This window comes from Bubalus kerabau, unplaced genomic scaffold (assembly GCF_029407905.1).
Source record: "Bubalus kerabau isolate K-KA32 ecotype Philippines breed swamp buffalo unplaced genomic scaffold, PCC_UOA_SB_1v2 scaffold_76, whole genome shotgun sequence".
In the NCBI taxonomy this organism is placed as follows: Eukaryota; Metazoa; Chordata; class Mammalia; order Artiodactyla; family Bovidae; genus Bubalus; species Bubalus kerabau.
Genome location: NW_026577930.1, coordinates 539,820 through 557,165, shown reverse-complemented (window position 1 = coordinate 557,165; position 17,346 = coordinate 539,820). Strand labels below are relative to the sequence as shown.

The 17,346-nt window shown below is 40.5% G+C and overlaps 1 long non-coding RNA gene across 2 annotated transcripts in view; it reads right to left on the bottom strand.

Moving 5' to 3' along the window:
- Positions 1 to 846: 846 nt before the first annotated feature.
- LOC129641130 (uncharacterized) overlaps positions 847 to 17,346 on the bottom strand; it is a 148,040-nt gene continuing 131,540 nt past the window's right edge. Inside the window, exons 5-6 of one of the 2 annotated variants that reach the window (XR_008709099.1) lie at positions 3,066 to 3,186; positions 847 to 1,410 (exon numbers count right to left, since the gene is read on the bottom strand). This is a non-coding gene — a long non-coding RNA (uncharacterized LOC129641130). The remainder of the gene's footprint in view (positions 1,411 to 3,065; positions 3,187 to 17,346) is intronic. The other variant, XR_008709100.1, reaches the window with a different exon arrangement.

Below are 17,346 nucleotides of genomic sequence, written 5' to 3'. Positions count from 1 at the left end.
CTCTCCTTGAAGGGAGATTTACGTGGCACATTTCCAGGCCTACCACAATCTTGCTGCAGAAAGATGAACAGTTCTGTTCCCTAAATATATGGCTATATAAGCTCAGAGTATCTTTTAAATATACAGTGCTTCATATTTTAAAAAGATTTTTCACATCACAATATCCCATCTGGATTCTCATATGTAAGGCAAATAGTAGTTTCACCATTTTATAGATGAGAATGTGAAACTCGGACATGGTCATTGGCTTGTGATCAAATGGCAGAAATGGGCCTCAAAGTTAGCACTAGTCCTGTGGGTTAAAGCCTGTCTACCACTTGTTTTTGGCAATAGTTTCTTTGGGTCCATGTCATTGGTTTATGTATTGTCTATGGCTGCCTTCTTGCTCTAATGTAACAGTTGAATAGCTGTTGCAGAGACTGCCTGACCCACAAAGCCTAAAATGTTTAGTATCTGGTCCTTCACAAGCACTGTTTCATCCTTCTTACTCTTCTATACAGTCCCTTATTTAACTCTGAAACATGGATGAGATGAGACCATAGTCTCAGACAGCCCTAGGGAAGCTGGTAAGGAATATGAGTCTAGTGTAAATGGACAAGCCTACACAGTGTGAGAGGCTGGGGCTGTGGGCAACTGGAGGGAACAAGTCCATCTGTCCAAAAGTGATACTTGCTATTCAGCTTCTTCCATGCAGACCTACAAGTCAAGTCATGCCAAATTTTCCTCTTTCGCAAAACATGTTACATTTTAAAAACAAGTTGTGTTTTTTTAAATTTATTTTACTTGGAGGCTACTTTACAATATTGAAGTGGTTTTGCCATACATTGACATGAAATCAGTTGTGTTTTTAATGGGATATATAAAAGATTTAAGTGTCAACTAGAAACAAAAGAACAATCTATGAGGGCCCCTGTTGATGTATCTGTGGGACATTTCCCTCATCGCTGTACTATGGAGATCCTGAGAGGATGAATCAAACTAGCTGCACAGAAGAAAAGGATGAACAGTCCTCAGAGCTGAGATGTCCACACTGGACATAACACACAGGGTTTATAAACAGAATATATACATGCAGTGTACATAAAAAATGATCAAACGGAGCCACAGAGGGAAGGACACTCTGCAACAGTAAAGTCACAAAATGATCCACTCTTCTGTTTAATATGTACTTCTGCACCAAGAACTCTAGCATGGCTTTAATTTTCTTGCCTCTTAGAAAAAAGTTACCATAATACCAAGTTACCAAGCATTCCCACTTTCTGACAGCATCTGGTCCAGAAATGGCCTCGCCTCTTTGAAACCTCCTTAGAATCTCCCAGCACAAGGCAGGTTCCTCATGGCTCTTCTGGTATGTGTTCTTCTGAGCTACAAGTTAAGTATGGCAGGTGGTCCATGGCTGGTGAGTTGCAACTAAAGATAAGGAAAGGCTTCATGAAGTTTGCATTTGAGGTTTTTTAAAAATGCACTTGTCAATGAGGATATATGGAAAATGGGAATGGAGTGGGGCACAGACACAGACAATGAAAGTAGAGGACAGGATTCATTAAATGATGGTATGCTGTGCTTAGTTGCTCAATCCTGTCCGACTCTTTGCAACCCCATGGGCTGTAGCCCACCAGGCTCATCTGTCCTTGAGATTCTCTAGGCAAAAATAATGGAGTGAGTTGCCATGCCCTCCTCCAGGGGATCTTCCCAACTCAGGGATCAAACCCAGGTCTACCACATTGCAGGTGGATTCTTTACCATCCAAACCACCAGGGTAGCCCCATAATATGTCAAGAATTCAGGCCACAAGTAGGTAGAGTAATTGAGAAAGCTATAGGGCAGGGGATCATACTGCAAAAAGCTTTGTCTTCCAGGTCAAGGATATTGACAAGCCATGGGAAGCCCCTGAAAGTTTTTGAAAAGAGTGGGCCACTCAGAGATGTGCATTAGGCCATTAGGATTTCTTTGAATATCTGTGGGCAAATCCACAGTGGAGTACTTTCTGGAGACTGAAAAAATCTCTTAGCCCTCCTGGAAGCAGCAGCAAGAGAGGGGACTTGGCTTAACTAAAAAAAACAAACAAACAAACAAAAAAAAACTTTCCAGCTGCTAGTAATAATTGAATATTTCCTCTTTTGATCTGTGTTGTTCTGGTGAGCCCCAGAATAGCAGTTTAAAGTGTTTAATTGGTTTTTCTCTGTTCAATTTTATTAAGCTGTCCTGGGCTCTTGAGTCAGCAAACTTAGCATTTTTTTTTAAAGCTGAGCTTGCTTTCTCTAGGTTTTCCTCCAGTATATTTGGCTTACTTTCTCATATCTGATGCTGAACACTCAGCAGCTGCTGGACATACAGGAAAAAAGGAAAAGAGGTCTCAGTAATGGTATGTGAAGTTTTCTATTTTGCCTGAGAATATGTGCAGCTCAAAGAAAAACAGTGTGAACAAGTTTCCCTCTGCTGTTGGACAATATGCCCAATAATTAACTTATTGTGAGTGCCTGAGGGTATCACCATCTTCCACAGAAGGCAATGATAGAAAAACCAGCAGGCAGAGCCTCAGGAGAGCCAATCACTGTGCTGCTACTGACCAGCTGTGTGATCATGCATGTAATGATTTTGATGACTGACATCCCAACATCCATTCCTTCTCAGTGATTACTCCCGATCAAATGATTCCTCCCAACCCTCACTGCATGGCACAATCACCTCTGCCACTTGCTAATACTTCGCATACGATTAATGACACACAGGCAAGGAGGAGGGCCTCTGGTCTGAGCGAACCGTTGCCATGATTATTTACATCACTCCATTGTTGGTGATGAATCAGTGAGAATTGACAGCAGAGGATAACTAATTCTTTTTGAGTGCTTACTGTATCAGTTAGCCTTTGCTACATAACAAACCACCCTACAACTCTGCAATTTAATCTGCAATTTAACTCATGAGGGCTTGCACAGCTGTCTGTGATCAGCCTGGGGGATGACTGGTGACTCGATGACCTAGGATGGCCTTATTCATCTATCTACCTGTTGGCCAGGGCTACAGAAGCAATGTATTTCTTTTTTTTTAGCGGGTTACCCTACCTAGGTGGCTTCATCCAAGAGCAGTGTTCAAGAGCAACAAGTGTCTTTCAAGTTTCTGCCATCGTTGTGCCCAGGATCATTTCAACAGTTGGAACAAGTCATGTGGCTGGGCCCAGAGTCACTGTGGAAGGAGACTACTGTAAGGTTTTGGATCCAAGGAGGCTTGTACGAATTGGTGCTTAGTCCCTCGGTCATGTCTGAATTTTTGCGATCCCATGGACTGTAGCCCACCAGTCCATGGGATTTTCCAGGCAAGAATATTGCAGTGGGTTGCCATTCTCTTCTCCAGGGGACCTTTCTGACCCAGGGATTGAACCCACGTTACCTGCATCCCCTGCATTGATGCCCAGATTCTTTATCACTGAGTCACCTGGGACACACTTGAACAAATTTGTAGCTACTATATTCACTATGGGGGCTTAAATGGGGGCTCAGTGGTAAAGAATCCACCTGCAATGCAGGAGACACACGATGTGGGTTCAATCCCTGGATTGGGAAGATCCTCTGGAAAGTGAAATGGCAACCCACTCCAGTATTCTTGCCTGGAGAATCCCATGGACTGAGGATCCTGGTGGGCTACAGTCCATGGGGTCGCAAAGAGTCAGACGTGACTGAGCACACATGGGTACATATTCACCATGTGCCAGAAAATGTTCTAAGTCATGCAACACAATAACTGCTTCAGTCCTCCCCAAACTCAATGAGGCAGGCAAAATATATTCGTTCCATTTTACAGGTGAGGACAGTGAGACACAAAGGGGTTAAATAATTTGCCCAAGTCAGGTTATGAAGCTGCTAAGTAGCAGCATTGTTACGCAAACACAGTCAGTCTGGATGTAGATTTCATGCTCAGACTCACAGCACATATAACTGAGGGGCCTAAGGGAAATTATTCTTCACCATTAAGAAGGAGATACAGGATGAGACACTCCCATTCTTTTTCTGGGCATTGTCACATGTGGATGTGAGGCTTAGTGTTGGCGCAGTCATCTTGCTGATACCCAGAGCCAAGGAAGATTCCAACAGTCAGAGTCCTGATATGCTGTGGGGAAGCCTGCCTTGTTTCTTCTTCCATGAGATGATGAAACTCCTTATTGTATAAATCAGGGTGAGTGAGGGACTTCCCTGGTGACCCAGTGGTTAAGACTCTGTGCTGTCAATACAGGGGGCATGGATTCAATTCCTGATTGGGAAATTAGGACCCTGCATATGGCATGGCCAAAAGATAAAAAAACGTATTTTTAAAAATCAGGGTGATTGAAGCTTTTCTGTTATTGGCCATTTGAAGCATTATAATGTTTCCAAGCTAAGTCACAGACCTCTCCAGGCCTTAATTTCTTCATGTATAAAATATAAGACTTGAATTAGATGATTGCTGAAGTTGTTCCCACTATTAGCATTTATTATTTTAATGACACTGTCCCTAAGGGCAGCAATTTGGTTGCTGATTATGGCAGAGGGTCTATACACGAGCAAAAAACTTAAACACTGGTAAATATTTAGATTTTTTTTTTGTTATTAGTTTCATATTGCTGCTGTAACAAAGTACTATCAACTTAGTGGTTGCTGCTGCTGCTGCTGCTAAGTCGCTTCAGTTGTGTCCAACTCTGTGCGACCCCATAGACGGAAGCCCACCAGGCTCCCCCATCCCTGGGATTCTCCAGGCAAGAATACTGGAGTGGGTTGCCATTTCCTTCTCCAATGCATGAAAGTGAAAAGTGAAAGGGAAGTCGCTCAGTCGTGTCCGACTCTTCTCGACCCCATGGACTGCAGCCTATCAGGCTCCTCCGTCCATGGGATTTTCCAGGAAAGAGTACTGGAGTGGGGTGCCATTACCTTCTCCGACCTAGTGGTTGAAAACACTACAAATGTATTATTTTCCCGTTCTGTAGTTTGGACATTTAACACAGATTTCAGTGGGTTAAGTGTGAGGTGTTGGCAGGAACTGTACTCCTCTCTAGGGAAGAATTTGTTAACTTGTCTCTTTTAGCTTTAGAGACTGCTGGCAGTCCTAGTCTTGTGGCCCTCTCCCTTCACCTTTGAAGTCAGCAAAGGCAGACTGAGTTCTCCTCACATCACATCTCTTGCACCCTCTGTCATTACATTTCTCTCTGACCACAGCCCACAGCCCACAGAAGTTTTCTGTTTTGAAGGGCTCGTTTGATTAGATTGGGTCCACTGGAGAATCCAGTAAAAATCTTTTCATCACAAGGTCTTTAGCAAACCCTTAACCACATCTTCAAAGTCCCTTTTCACCATTTAAGGCAACACATTTATTTTCTGGGCATCAGAACATGGACATCTTTGGAGGGAGGGGCATTATTTTGCCCACCACAGTTGTCTTGGCAAAAGAGTTTACTAAGCATTGCAGTAAATATATATTGACTTTTTTAATCTTAAAAATATCCTATGTAAAAATTCCCAATTATGTTGTTAATACAAAATCTTGAAAGCACCAGAAAGCACAAAGAAAATGGTAAAATTCTCTATAAACTATTATCCAAGTCCATGCTTTAAAATTACTATCAGGTGCCATTATAATTTCACTTCTGTATAAATAATATTAAAAATAGTAAGAGCTACCACTTATGACATGCTCTCTCAGTGGTAATCACTATACCCACTGACATTTCATTTGATCTTCACAGTGAGGCTCTGAGGTCTTGCTTTCACTGTACTGTTCAGGAAACCAAGCTTGGAGACGTGAACTGATTTTCCCATGGCTGCACAGCTTGTAAGTGGCAAGGCTAAACTCTGCCTACATCTCTCACTCTAAATTCCAAGGTCTTAACCACTGCTTTATCCCAATAGTAAAGAATACCTTGTTAGATGAAAACATCTTTGCTGTATTAGACTATTATCAGTAAATATCCTTGTTTCACTTAATAGAATGAAAAAGATTAACAAGAATGGTGGGCAGCATTGGACCCAGAAGGGAAAAAAATGGGTACAAGGGAGGAGGTGAGTTGAGTTTTGTAGAGAGACGTTCCTGACACTGGCTTCCATACAGGAGGTCCTCTGAAGATGCTAAACTCTGATTCCTCAATTCAGAAAAGCCACTGCCCTAAAACTGGACTCTGAAGCCAGTTCCTATTCTCACACTGTGGTTTCTGACATCTCAGTTCACCCATGGAGACTCAGCTATTTCAACAAAGTGAATGTGCCCTGTGGGTCAGCCCTGCTTGTACCATGGAGAACCTAGGTTGCATAAGCAAAGCCTTTGAAGTGAAGGTTCAGCCACAGAAAAGAAATAAAATTCTTGGAATCTGCCATTTATCATGGGGAAAAAGTGGCTTCCAGGCACACTTAAAGGGCTCTTACTGTCCTCCTCAAAGCAAATGACAGTAAAAAAAAGAATCAGTATATTTTAAAGATGCCTTATACAGTATATACAGTGTAGGATATTATGAGACTCTACTGGTCCATATTTTTGAGCCAAGTCATTGACAAGAAACGCAAAACAAGATCTGTGGGAAGACTCGAAGAAATGTGTTTTCTAAACAGAGCACTATAAAGAAATTATCATTAAGGCAAGTGGAACTGCAAGAGGCAAGGGAATACTGATAGTCATCAGGTTAATAATTATCACAAATTGTTAGTGGAGACTATTTCAATAGGAACCCAAAGATGTCAGAGCAGAAACAGAGCTCTAACGCCACCTAGAGGTTATTTTTCAAAAGTCTTTGAGCTGTCGGCTGAGTATTCTGCTCATTCTATTTTTCACAAAGCTTTGTAAGCCATATGTAATAAGGTGGACAAAGCTACTTAAACCAAACTTTCATAGAAATTAATATTTTCCTACAGGTAAAATTTCAATCTCTCCTAGTAGGAGAGTTTGGAGTATTAGGTTTTCACAAAATCAGACAAAAATTAGCTGTTGGCTGCTTCTGGTTTTGTGGTCTTAGATTAGGCCATCTCTGGGAGACCAAAAGCCTCCATGGATAAATAAGTTTGTGTGATTTTGACCAAAATCAAACAATTCAGAATTTCCTGACCAGGACCAGAACTCCGTAAATCTTCCCTGTATTGTCAAGAAATATACACACACCACTTGTGTGGACTGGTGTTAAGCCAACTAATTTCCACCATGGACATCATATTGAGTGACAAAGTTGGACCTTAATGACTTTACAAACCATCTGATATTACAAAGGCAAATTTTCTGAGAATTACTGGAAAGATTGACATTGCTTTAGATGAAAATCCAGTGACTTGAGGTCTATTTTCAAAAATTTAACACTTACTCCTTCCAAAATAAAATGTATGTTCTTAAGCTTGCAACTGATGCTATTTATTACAGGTGGGAGAGTAATTTAATGAAAAGAACATTGGGTTCTAGCGGGGGGGGGGGCAGTTCTACAATTGCCTATTTCTGGACTTGTTACTCGATGTAGTAGCTTTAAACTGTGCCAGTTTATCTGAGCTGGAATTGCATTTCCAGTCATTTGTTTCTCCAAGTTACAGTTGGCCACAAGAGAAATTTGCATGAGATGTAGGAGGTGAAAGCGAGGCAGCAGGCAGGGTGCTCAGGGCCCGAGCTCTCTTGCAGTGCACACACCCAGTTGGCGCCAATAGCCACTAGCTCCCAGCTCCTTTGGTTCCTGCCACACCTTGCCCTTCAGTTTCTCCAAGTCTTAGGCTAGGAATATGTGCAGCTCAAGGGCACATGTCTCCTTTTTCAGCTTACCTGTATCTCAAGGTTGTAGGTGGTGAGACAAACACGAGTTCCAGTCTGTCACAGTTTGTTTTTGAAGGTTCCAGTTTGTCTTCATGCTCCTTTACCTCAGGTCAAGCTTTGCTCTCTGACTTCTGGTTCTGCTGACCCACTGTGACTTCAGACTCACCATCAGACATGAAAGCAAAAGCTTTCTATAGACTTCTCTACCACCTCTCAAAATTGCCCATGATCTTGTGCGTGCATGCTCTGTCATGTCCAACTCTTTGCAACCCCATGAACTGTAGCCCACCAGGTTCCTCTGTCCATGGGATTTCCCAGGCAAGAATACTGGAATGGGTTGCCATTTCTTCCACCAGGGGATCTTCCCTGCTAGGGATTGAACCTGTGTTTCTTGTATCTCCTTCATTGGCAGGCAGCCTCTACCACCAAGCCACCTGGGAAGCTGCCCATGATCTAATCCATTTAATAAAGGCCTTATTCTATATCACTCAGAATGGCTCTACTTCTCTTATGAAACCCTAAGTGATACAGTTGATGTTACACAGCCTCAATGAGTTCATCTGTAAAATGTAAAAAGGATCCTAGAAGGTATCTTAATTTCTTTTCTCTATTAGACACCAAAAATTTTAGCTTTTGTTAACAGTCCCTCTGATAGGCATGACAAAGGTAGAAGTCCTGCAAAACTCTATTAAAAAATTTACTGAATTCATGACTTTTATTATACATTGAGAGTGATTATTCATAAACAAGTGGTTGCCATTCTTCTCGTCATAGTAATGGCTAACATTGATTGCCTACTTAACATAGGCAGACATTGTAATTTCTTGACATAAATTAATCTGACTTAATCCTAACAATAACCTTACAAAGTAGGCAGTTATCCATTTCATAGATGAGAAAAGTGAGGCTAAAAAGTGACAAATTAGTCAGTAAGTGGCAGAGCTTAGATTTTCATTCAAGAGGCAAGACACAGAGCCTAGGTTCTCATGCTGTGTATAGAGAATAACATGCCTGAACATAGCCCTGTCCTCAAGCAGCTTACCATGTAAAGTGAAAAACAGTCAAGTGAATTATTGTGATTCAGCAATATAATACTATCATATTTGAGTATTTAATGGGATAGAGAAATTGGACAGGGAGGTCTAAATGAATTAAAATTGGAGCTGAAATATGAAAGACAAATTTTCTTAGAAGGAAAGGGAAGAAAGGATGTTCTAAGTCAATAAAACTGCATGAACAAAGACTTGGAGATATGAAGCAGCTTGTCACATTGACAGATATTTTGAAATACCCTGAATATTTCAGAATGGTCAGGGAAAAAAATATGAGGGTGAATGGAGAGAAGGGGAGAGGAACAGTCAGAGAAGGAAGAAAGGCCCAATTCCTCACTGCTAATCTAATCATAAGGCTATTGGAATGAAAGAATTTTTTTGGAGAAGAGAGATGTGGTCCGATTTGTACTTTATAAGCCTCAAGATCTTTGGCAGCAGCTTAGAGAATGGTTTGGAGTCTGAGGAGAATGGATACAGGGAAGACAGCAAACTGAGTACAAGGAAGAAGGAAGATAGAGACTATTCTAAATTGAGAGGCGGGGTCAGCCTGGAGACAAGGAATTGTCGCAGTCTTGTCCCCTCATGAACATGGCCCTGTTGAGGCCTTTAGCTGTTAGCTGAGCATTCCTTGTTGTCCTGGGACCCATTACTGGAAAGTGGCAGGCATCCCTTTAGATTCCTCAAGAAATGCTGCCGATGTCAAAGCTGATTGAGACACAATAATCTTGAACTTGAAGCACCTTTTGGTGCACTGGCAGGTGAACCAACACCTTCCCTTTGAACTCTGCCATAGGACATTAAGGATCTTAACTACTGAGAATCAGTTCTTAGAACGAGAAGGCCACATAGTATAGTGGATAGTGTTGTGGGCAAGTAGGTGTGGCTCCAATTCCTGAGTCCACCATTCACTAGGGAGGGATACTGGTGAAGATATTTAACTTAGCTCAATCTTAACTTTCTAATCTAATAAGTCATATCTGCAGCATTATCAAAAGGGTGAAATCAGCTGCCACATATAAAATAGTGAGCTTATTGCCTTGCACATAAAAAGTTATCAATAAATATTAATCTCCTTTCACCCTTCCTTCTTTTTCTTCCTGAAGGCAATGGCACCCCACTCCAGTACTTTTGCCTGGAAAATCCCATGGATGGAGGAGCCTGGTAGGCTGCAGTCCATGGGTTGCTCAGAGTCAGACACGACTGAGCGACTTCACTTTGACTTTTCACTTTCATGCATTGGAGAAGGAGATGGCAACCCACTCCAGTGTTCTTGCCTGGAGAATCCCAGGGATGGGGGAGCCTGGTGGCTGCCGTCTATGGGGTCTCACAGAGTCGGACACAACTGAAGTGACTTAGCATAGCATCCATATGTGGTAAATGATAGTTATGTGTCAATATCATACAAATATATGCAAGAAGGAGCCTAACCTTGCTGCTGCTGCTGCTAAGTCGCTTCAGTCGTGTCTGACTCTGTGTGACCCCATAGACGGCAGCCTACCAGGCTCCTCTGTCCCTAGGATTCTCCAGGCAAGAATACTGGAGTGGGTTGCCATTTCCTTCTCCAATGTATGAAAGTGAAAAGTGAAAGTGAAGTCGCGCAGTCGTGTACGACTCTTCGCAACCCCATGGACTGCAGCCCACCAGGCTCCTCCATCCATGGTATTTTCCAGGCAAGAGTACTGGAGTGGGGTGTCACTGCCCTCTCCGGAGCCTAACCTTACTGGGTGCCAAAAGTGTAATGATGGTGCTAGGTATTCCACAATGATTGTTTCAAGTTGTAGAAGGATTTGTGATTGTTCTAATTTTCATGGGAAATAAGAATATAAATTCTCTGTCACCTGAATAAAATCTTCCATGCTTAGTCATGTTAAGACTGAAATAAAAGCCAGAGAAGAATCAGGACTTTTGGTCTAAATTAGGACTGATTTTGAAAACAAAGGCTAAAATCTTGGGATAATATACTGAAACACAGTCTATATTTTAATTATAGGACTCATATTTAGTCTTCTTTTCCTTTAAATATTCCTGTAATGTTAAAAGTCAGAACTGGTTTTTATAAAGTCATATTAAAAATATTCAGCTCACTGTGCCCTTGATGTAACAAATCCAAAACCCTTCTGGCCATGTTGGTGGTCTCTGAGCTCCTCAGGACTAAAATTGACAGCCGAACTCTGCTCAAGGGAGCAATGGGGAGATTAATGTTACTTTACATTTTTCCCAATCACAGCATTTCTATTAGAGTCATAATAATTGACCCTTGTGTGTGGATCCTCCACTTGGGAATCACTGAAGAATTAGTAGCTCATAAAATGGCACTTGCTCAATCGTCCCTTAACAACAAGTGCAATAAAAATTGCCCAAATTCATAAATGTGATAGAAAATGCTGCCATAATGATTATAATGAATCTCTTTAGGTCTGTGGTATTTTATCTGCTGCCCTATGAGGTTTTTTTTTTCATTTTCCGTTCATTTCCTTAACAGAAAATATTTCAAAAGTTTGATGTAAAGCCATAAAATAAAGCCATTTGGTATTAAGTCAATCTTCCCTCTTAACCCACACTACAGTGACTAGGCATTTTAATTAGTGCAAATCTCTTTTGTCCATGAGTAATTTTAATGAGTACTTTGGCTGTGCTGTTCTATATGGCTTTAAGCTTGCACATTTTTATCCTAAATTTTGCTTTCATCCCTAACTGAAATCTCGTTGATTTTCAAATGAGAACAGACGTATCTTGGGGCCATTTTGCTAAGTTACTCAATGAGTTTGGGTTCCTGAGGGAAAGCACTGTGGTAGAGGGAACTGTTTGTGTTCAAAATACAATTAGCCACATAGCAAGTTCCAAATAATAGTGGCATCATGGGCTTATCCTTTTTTAGGTGAGTACTTTCACCTTACTTCATAATTTTTTTTCTAATTATAGCAAGAAGACAGGTCAAAAGACATGTGCACCAAAAGACATGTACAAGAATGCACAATAGCAGCACTATTTGTAATAGTTCCAAACTGGGAATGGCCCAGGTACCCATCAATAGTAAAAGGGTAACTATATCACTGCATATTCATACAATGAAACACTATAGAGCAGTGAGAATGGATAAAACTGGAACACTTTCTAACATCATACACAAAAATAAACTCAAAATGGATTGAAGATCTAAATGTAAAGCCAGAAACTATAACATTCTTATAGGAAAACAAAGGCAGTACACTCTTTGACATAAATCACAGCAAGAGTCTCTCTGATCCACCTCCTAGATTAATGGAAATAAAAGCAAAACTAAACAAATGGAACATAGTAAAACTTAAAAGCTTTTGAACAAGAAAGGAAACTATCAACAAGATGAAAAGACAGGCCTCAGAATGGGAGAATTAACTGAAATGAAGTAGATGACAAAGGATTAATCTCCAAAATATATAAGCAACTCATTCAGCTCAATATTAGAAAAACAAGCAACCCAATCAAAAAATGGGCAGAAGACCTAAATAGACATTTCTCCAAAGAAGACATACAGATGGCCAATAATCACATGAAAAGATGCTCAGCATTGCTCATTATTACAGAAATACAAATAAAAATTAAAATGAGGTATCACCTCACACCAGTCAGAATGGCCATCATCAAAAATTCTATAAACAATAAATGCTGGAGAGAATGTGGAGAAAAAGGAAACCTATTGCACTGGTGGTGGAAATTTAAACTGATATAGCCACTGGCGATTCCTTAAAAAACTAGGAATAATCTACCATATGACCCAGAAATTCCATTACTGGGCATATACCCTGAGAAAACCACAATTCTAAAAGACATGTGTATTCCAATGTTCATTGCAGCGATATCCTTAAAAAACTAGGAATAATCTACCATATGACCCAGAAATTCCATTACTGGGCATATACCCTGAGAAAACCACAATTCTAAAAGACATGTGTATTCCAATGTTCATTGCAGCGATATTTACAATAGCCAGGACATGGAAGCAACCTAGATGTCCATTAACAGATGAATGGATAAAGAAGTTGTTGTATGTTTATGCAATGGAATATTACTCAGCCATAAAAAGGAATAAGTTAGTTGTGGTGAGGTGGATGAAGCTAGAGCCTCTTATACAGAGTGAAGTAAGTCAGAAATAGAAAAACAAGTACCATATATAAATGCATATACTTGGAATCTAGAAAAATTGTACTAATGAACCTAGTAGAGAACAGAAATATGGACTCAGCAGGGGAAGGTGAAGGGGGGACAAATTGAGAAAATAGCACTGACATATATACACTTTCATGTGTTAAATAGTGGGAAGTTGCTATATAACACAGGGAGCCCAGCCTGGCACTCTGTGTTAACCTAGAGGTGTGGGATGGGGGGAGGCTCAGAAGGCTCAGGAGGGAAGGGATCATAACTGTCGTGTTGTTGTACAGCAGAAACCAAAACAAAATTGTAAAGCAGTTGTCTACCAATTAAAAAATAAACAAATTTTTTAAAAAAAGAAAACTATCAAGAAATGCTGGGTAAATGAAGTCTCAAAATTCTCCAAGCTAGGCCTCAACAGTACATGAACCATGAAATTCCAGATGTTCAAGCTGGATTTAGAAAAGGCAGAGGAACCAGAGACCAAATTGCCAACATCTATTGGATCATCGAAAAAGCAAAAGAGCTCCAGAAAAACATCTACTTCTGCTTTATTGACTATGCCGAAGCCTTTGACTGTGTGGATCACAATAAACTGTGGAAAATTCTTCAAGAGATGGGAATACAAGGCCACCTGACCTGCCTCTTGAGAAATCTGTATGCAGGTCAAGAAGCAAAAGTTAGAATTGGACATGGAACAACAGACTGGTTCCAAGTCAGGAAGGGAATATGTCAAGGCTGTATACTATCATTCTGCTTATTTAACTTATATGCAGAATACATCTTGCAAAATTCCAGGATGGATGAAGCACAGTCTGGAATCAAGATTGCCAGGAGAAATATCAATAACCTCAGATATGCAGATGACACCACACTTATGGAAGAAAGCAGACAAGAACTAAACAGCTTCTTGATGAAAGTGAAAAAGGAGAGTGAAAAAGTTGGCTTAAAGCTCAAAATTCAAAAAACTAAGATCATGGCATCTGGTCCCATCACTTCATGGCTAATAGATGAGGAAACAGTAGAAACAGTGAGAGATTTTATTTTGGGGGGCTCTAAAATCACTGAAAAGTTATGACCAACCTAGATAGCATACTGAAAAGCAGAGACATTACTTTGCCAACAAAGGTCCATCTAGTCAAGTCTATGGTTTTTCCAGTGGTCATGTATGGATGCGAGAGTTGGACTGTGAAGAAAGCTGAGAGCCGAAGAATTGATGCTTTTGAACTGTGGTGTTGGAGAAGACTCTTGAGAGTCCCTTGGACTCCAAGGAGATCCAACCAGTCCATCGTAAAGGAGATCAGCCCTGGGTGTTCATTTGAAGGACTGATGCTAAAGCTGAAACTCCAGTACTTTGGCCACCTCATGCAAAGAGTTGACTCATTGGAAAAGACTCTGATGCTGGGAGGGATTGGGGGCAGGAGGAGAAGGGGACGACAGAGGATGAGATGGCTGGATGGCATCACTGACTCGATGGACGTGAGTCTGAGTGAACTCCGGGAATTTGTGATGGACAGTGAGGCCTGGCATGCTGCAATTCATGGGGTTGCAAAGAGTCGGACACGACTGAGTGACTGAACTGAACTGAACTGAAAATCACTGCAGATGGTGACTTCAGCTATGATATTAAAAGATGCTTGCTCCTTGGAAGAAAAGTTATGACCAACCTAGACAGCATATTAAAAAGCAGAGACATTACTTTGCCTACAAAGGCCTGTCTAGTCAAAAGTACAGCTTTTCCAGGAGTCATGTATGGATGTGAGAGTTGGACTATAAAGAAAGCTGAGCACCAAAGAATTGATGCTTTTGAACTGTGGTGTTGGAGAAGACTCTGGAGAGTCCCTTGGACAGCAACGCGATCTAACCAGTCCATCCTAAAGGAAATCTACCCTGAATATTCATTGGAAGGACCAATGTTGAAGCTGAAACTCCAATACTTTGGCCACCTGATGCGAAGAACTGACTCATTTGAAAAGACCCTGATGCTGGGAAAGATTGAAGGCAGGAGGAGAAGGGGACAACAGAGAATGAGATGATTGGATAGCATCATAGACTCGATGGACATGACTTTGAGTAAGCTCCAGGAGTTGGTGATGGACAGGGAAGCATGGCGTGCTTCAGTCCATGGGGTCGCAAAGAGTCAGACATGACTGACTGAACTGAACTGAAAATGAAGTCTGACACAAACTAGCACACAGTACTTCTACAAAGTTTAAATTCATAGAAACTAATTTATGGTGTTAGAATCAGGATAGTACTTATATATCAGGAAGGAGGATTGTGACCACGTGGGTCAGTTGAGGCTTCTAGGTAATATTCTGTATCTTGATATGAGTGCTGGTTAGACATGTTCACTTTATGGAAATTCCCTGAGAAATAATCTTATAATTTGTGTACTTCTCTAAATATAAACACATTTTTTTTCCAATAAAAATTAAATTGGACAGTGCAGTAGTTGCTTTTCCATTGGTTGTTTCTTGTTCATGTTGTATATGAGAAAGCATAAGAAATTCCCAGTTAATTATAATGACCAATGAATATGGAAGCAGTTTGGGCTTACGTTTGGGCACCAGAAAACTCATCAACAAGAGTATATCAGTGAGTTTAGTCATAAAAGTGAAAATACCCCTGGCTCAATAAGCCAACAATTATACACTGAATGGCCAAGTTTATATTGCCCAAATTAGGTACCTCCCATTGCTCTATGGCAAGCAAATAAGTGTGTTAGGAAGGAATAAACTGCTGTCAATTGGGCAGGGACCTTTGCAAATATTCCTTCAAAGAGGGGTCTGCCATCTGGATAGGAGGTTTATAGCCTCATCACTGCATGAATGTCTATTAAGAGGACACATGAACATGAGACAATGAGGAAGAATAACTATGAGCATTCCGTACTCACCCAGCCAGTGTGTGAACCTCTCCACCAAGGCCGGATGCTGCAGGACTCCTCAGCTCATCAGGTAAACCTCCTACTGAAGATGAGTCCCGAGCATAAAGCCCACAGCAAGGAGAGCAGTAATGTTAGCTGCCCAAAGGATGTTCAATTTCATATAAACTAGGATAATAATGAGTCTGTTCTTAGATAATCTGTTAGAAGATTTTCCTCTATGTGGATTTAAAATAAAACATTTTTAACAGTGCCTCTTAATTTAAGAATTAAATTTTAATTGTATGATCCACTTGAAAGGTAGAATTGTACCTGTAGTACTGAGGAGGGGGAAATAAAAACAGTTCTCAACACCTCAAGGAGAATGTGTATACTCTCATCCCAGGTGTGTTATCATACTTTAAATTTCTCTTAATCATGTGGTCAACAGAGAGTGAAGGGTATTATGGAAAACATCGTAGCAAGTTATACGTTGTGCCCTTGAAATATATAACCTAAGCAAGTGTTTAAAGAGAAATGTAAAACGCAAAATTCCACTGTCATCTCTTCAAATGCAACTAGTAGCATCATTGGTAATCACTCCCAAATAAGGTGCAAGCAATCTATAATGCACCTTCCCAGCACAGCATGCAGAAGGTAGTTGAAGCCATTTAGCGCAATGAAAAGTTTCAAGTTTTTTATTTCCTTATAGCTTTCAAGTGTTTGGGGTTTCTCAGTTGTTATCACGTTTTTCTATCTCCAAAGACATCTTTTTAAAAATGATTTAATTGCACACTACTTGACATGTGGTGGAATCTCACTAAGTAAATATTTGGTTGAAGGAATGAATGGTTGAATGGATAAACAAAGGATACGAAGATGGATGGATGGATGGAAAGGTAGATGGACTGGGGAACTATGCATTATTAAGTTCTTTCTGCAGGAGAAAAATCATTTTATACTATCTTCACGAGCATGCTTTTGCAATTTATAGCAATAGAAAAATTATCTGGAAGTTTATACCCTATGACCAACATCACCCCATTTTCATCTTCTTCAAGCTCCTAGAAACTACCATTCTATTTTCAGCTTCTATGACTTTGACTATTTTCGATTCCACATGTCTTTCTGCATCTGATTTATTTCACTTAGCATAATGTCCCCCAGGTTCTCCCATGTGGTTGCATATTAAGGACTCCTTTTTAAAGGCTGAATAATATTTTTCATTTTGTATATACTTTTTCTTTATCCATTCATCCACTGATGTACATTAAGATTGTTTCCACATCTTGGCTGTTGCGAATAGTGCTGCAATGAACATGAGAGTGCAGGTATCTCCTTGAGATACTGATTTCAGTTCCTTTGAATATATACTCAGAAGTGAAATTGCTGAATCATACGGTAATCCTATTTTTAATTTTTTGAGGAACCTCCAAATTATTTGCCATAGCAGCTACAGCATTTTATATTCCCACCAACAATGTACAAGTGTTCTGACTTCTCCTTATCTTTGCCAACACTTTCGGTCTCTTGGTTTTATTTTTTTGCTTGTTTGTT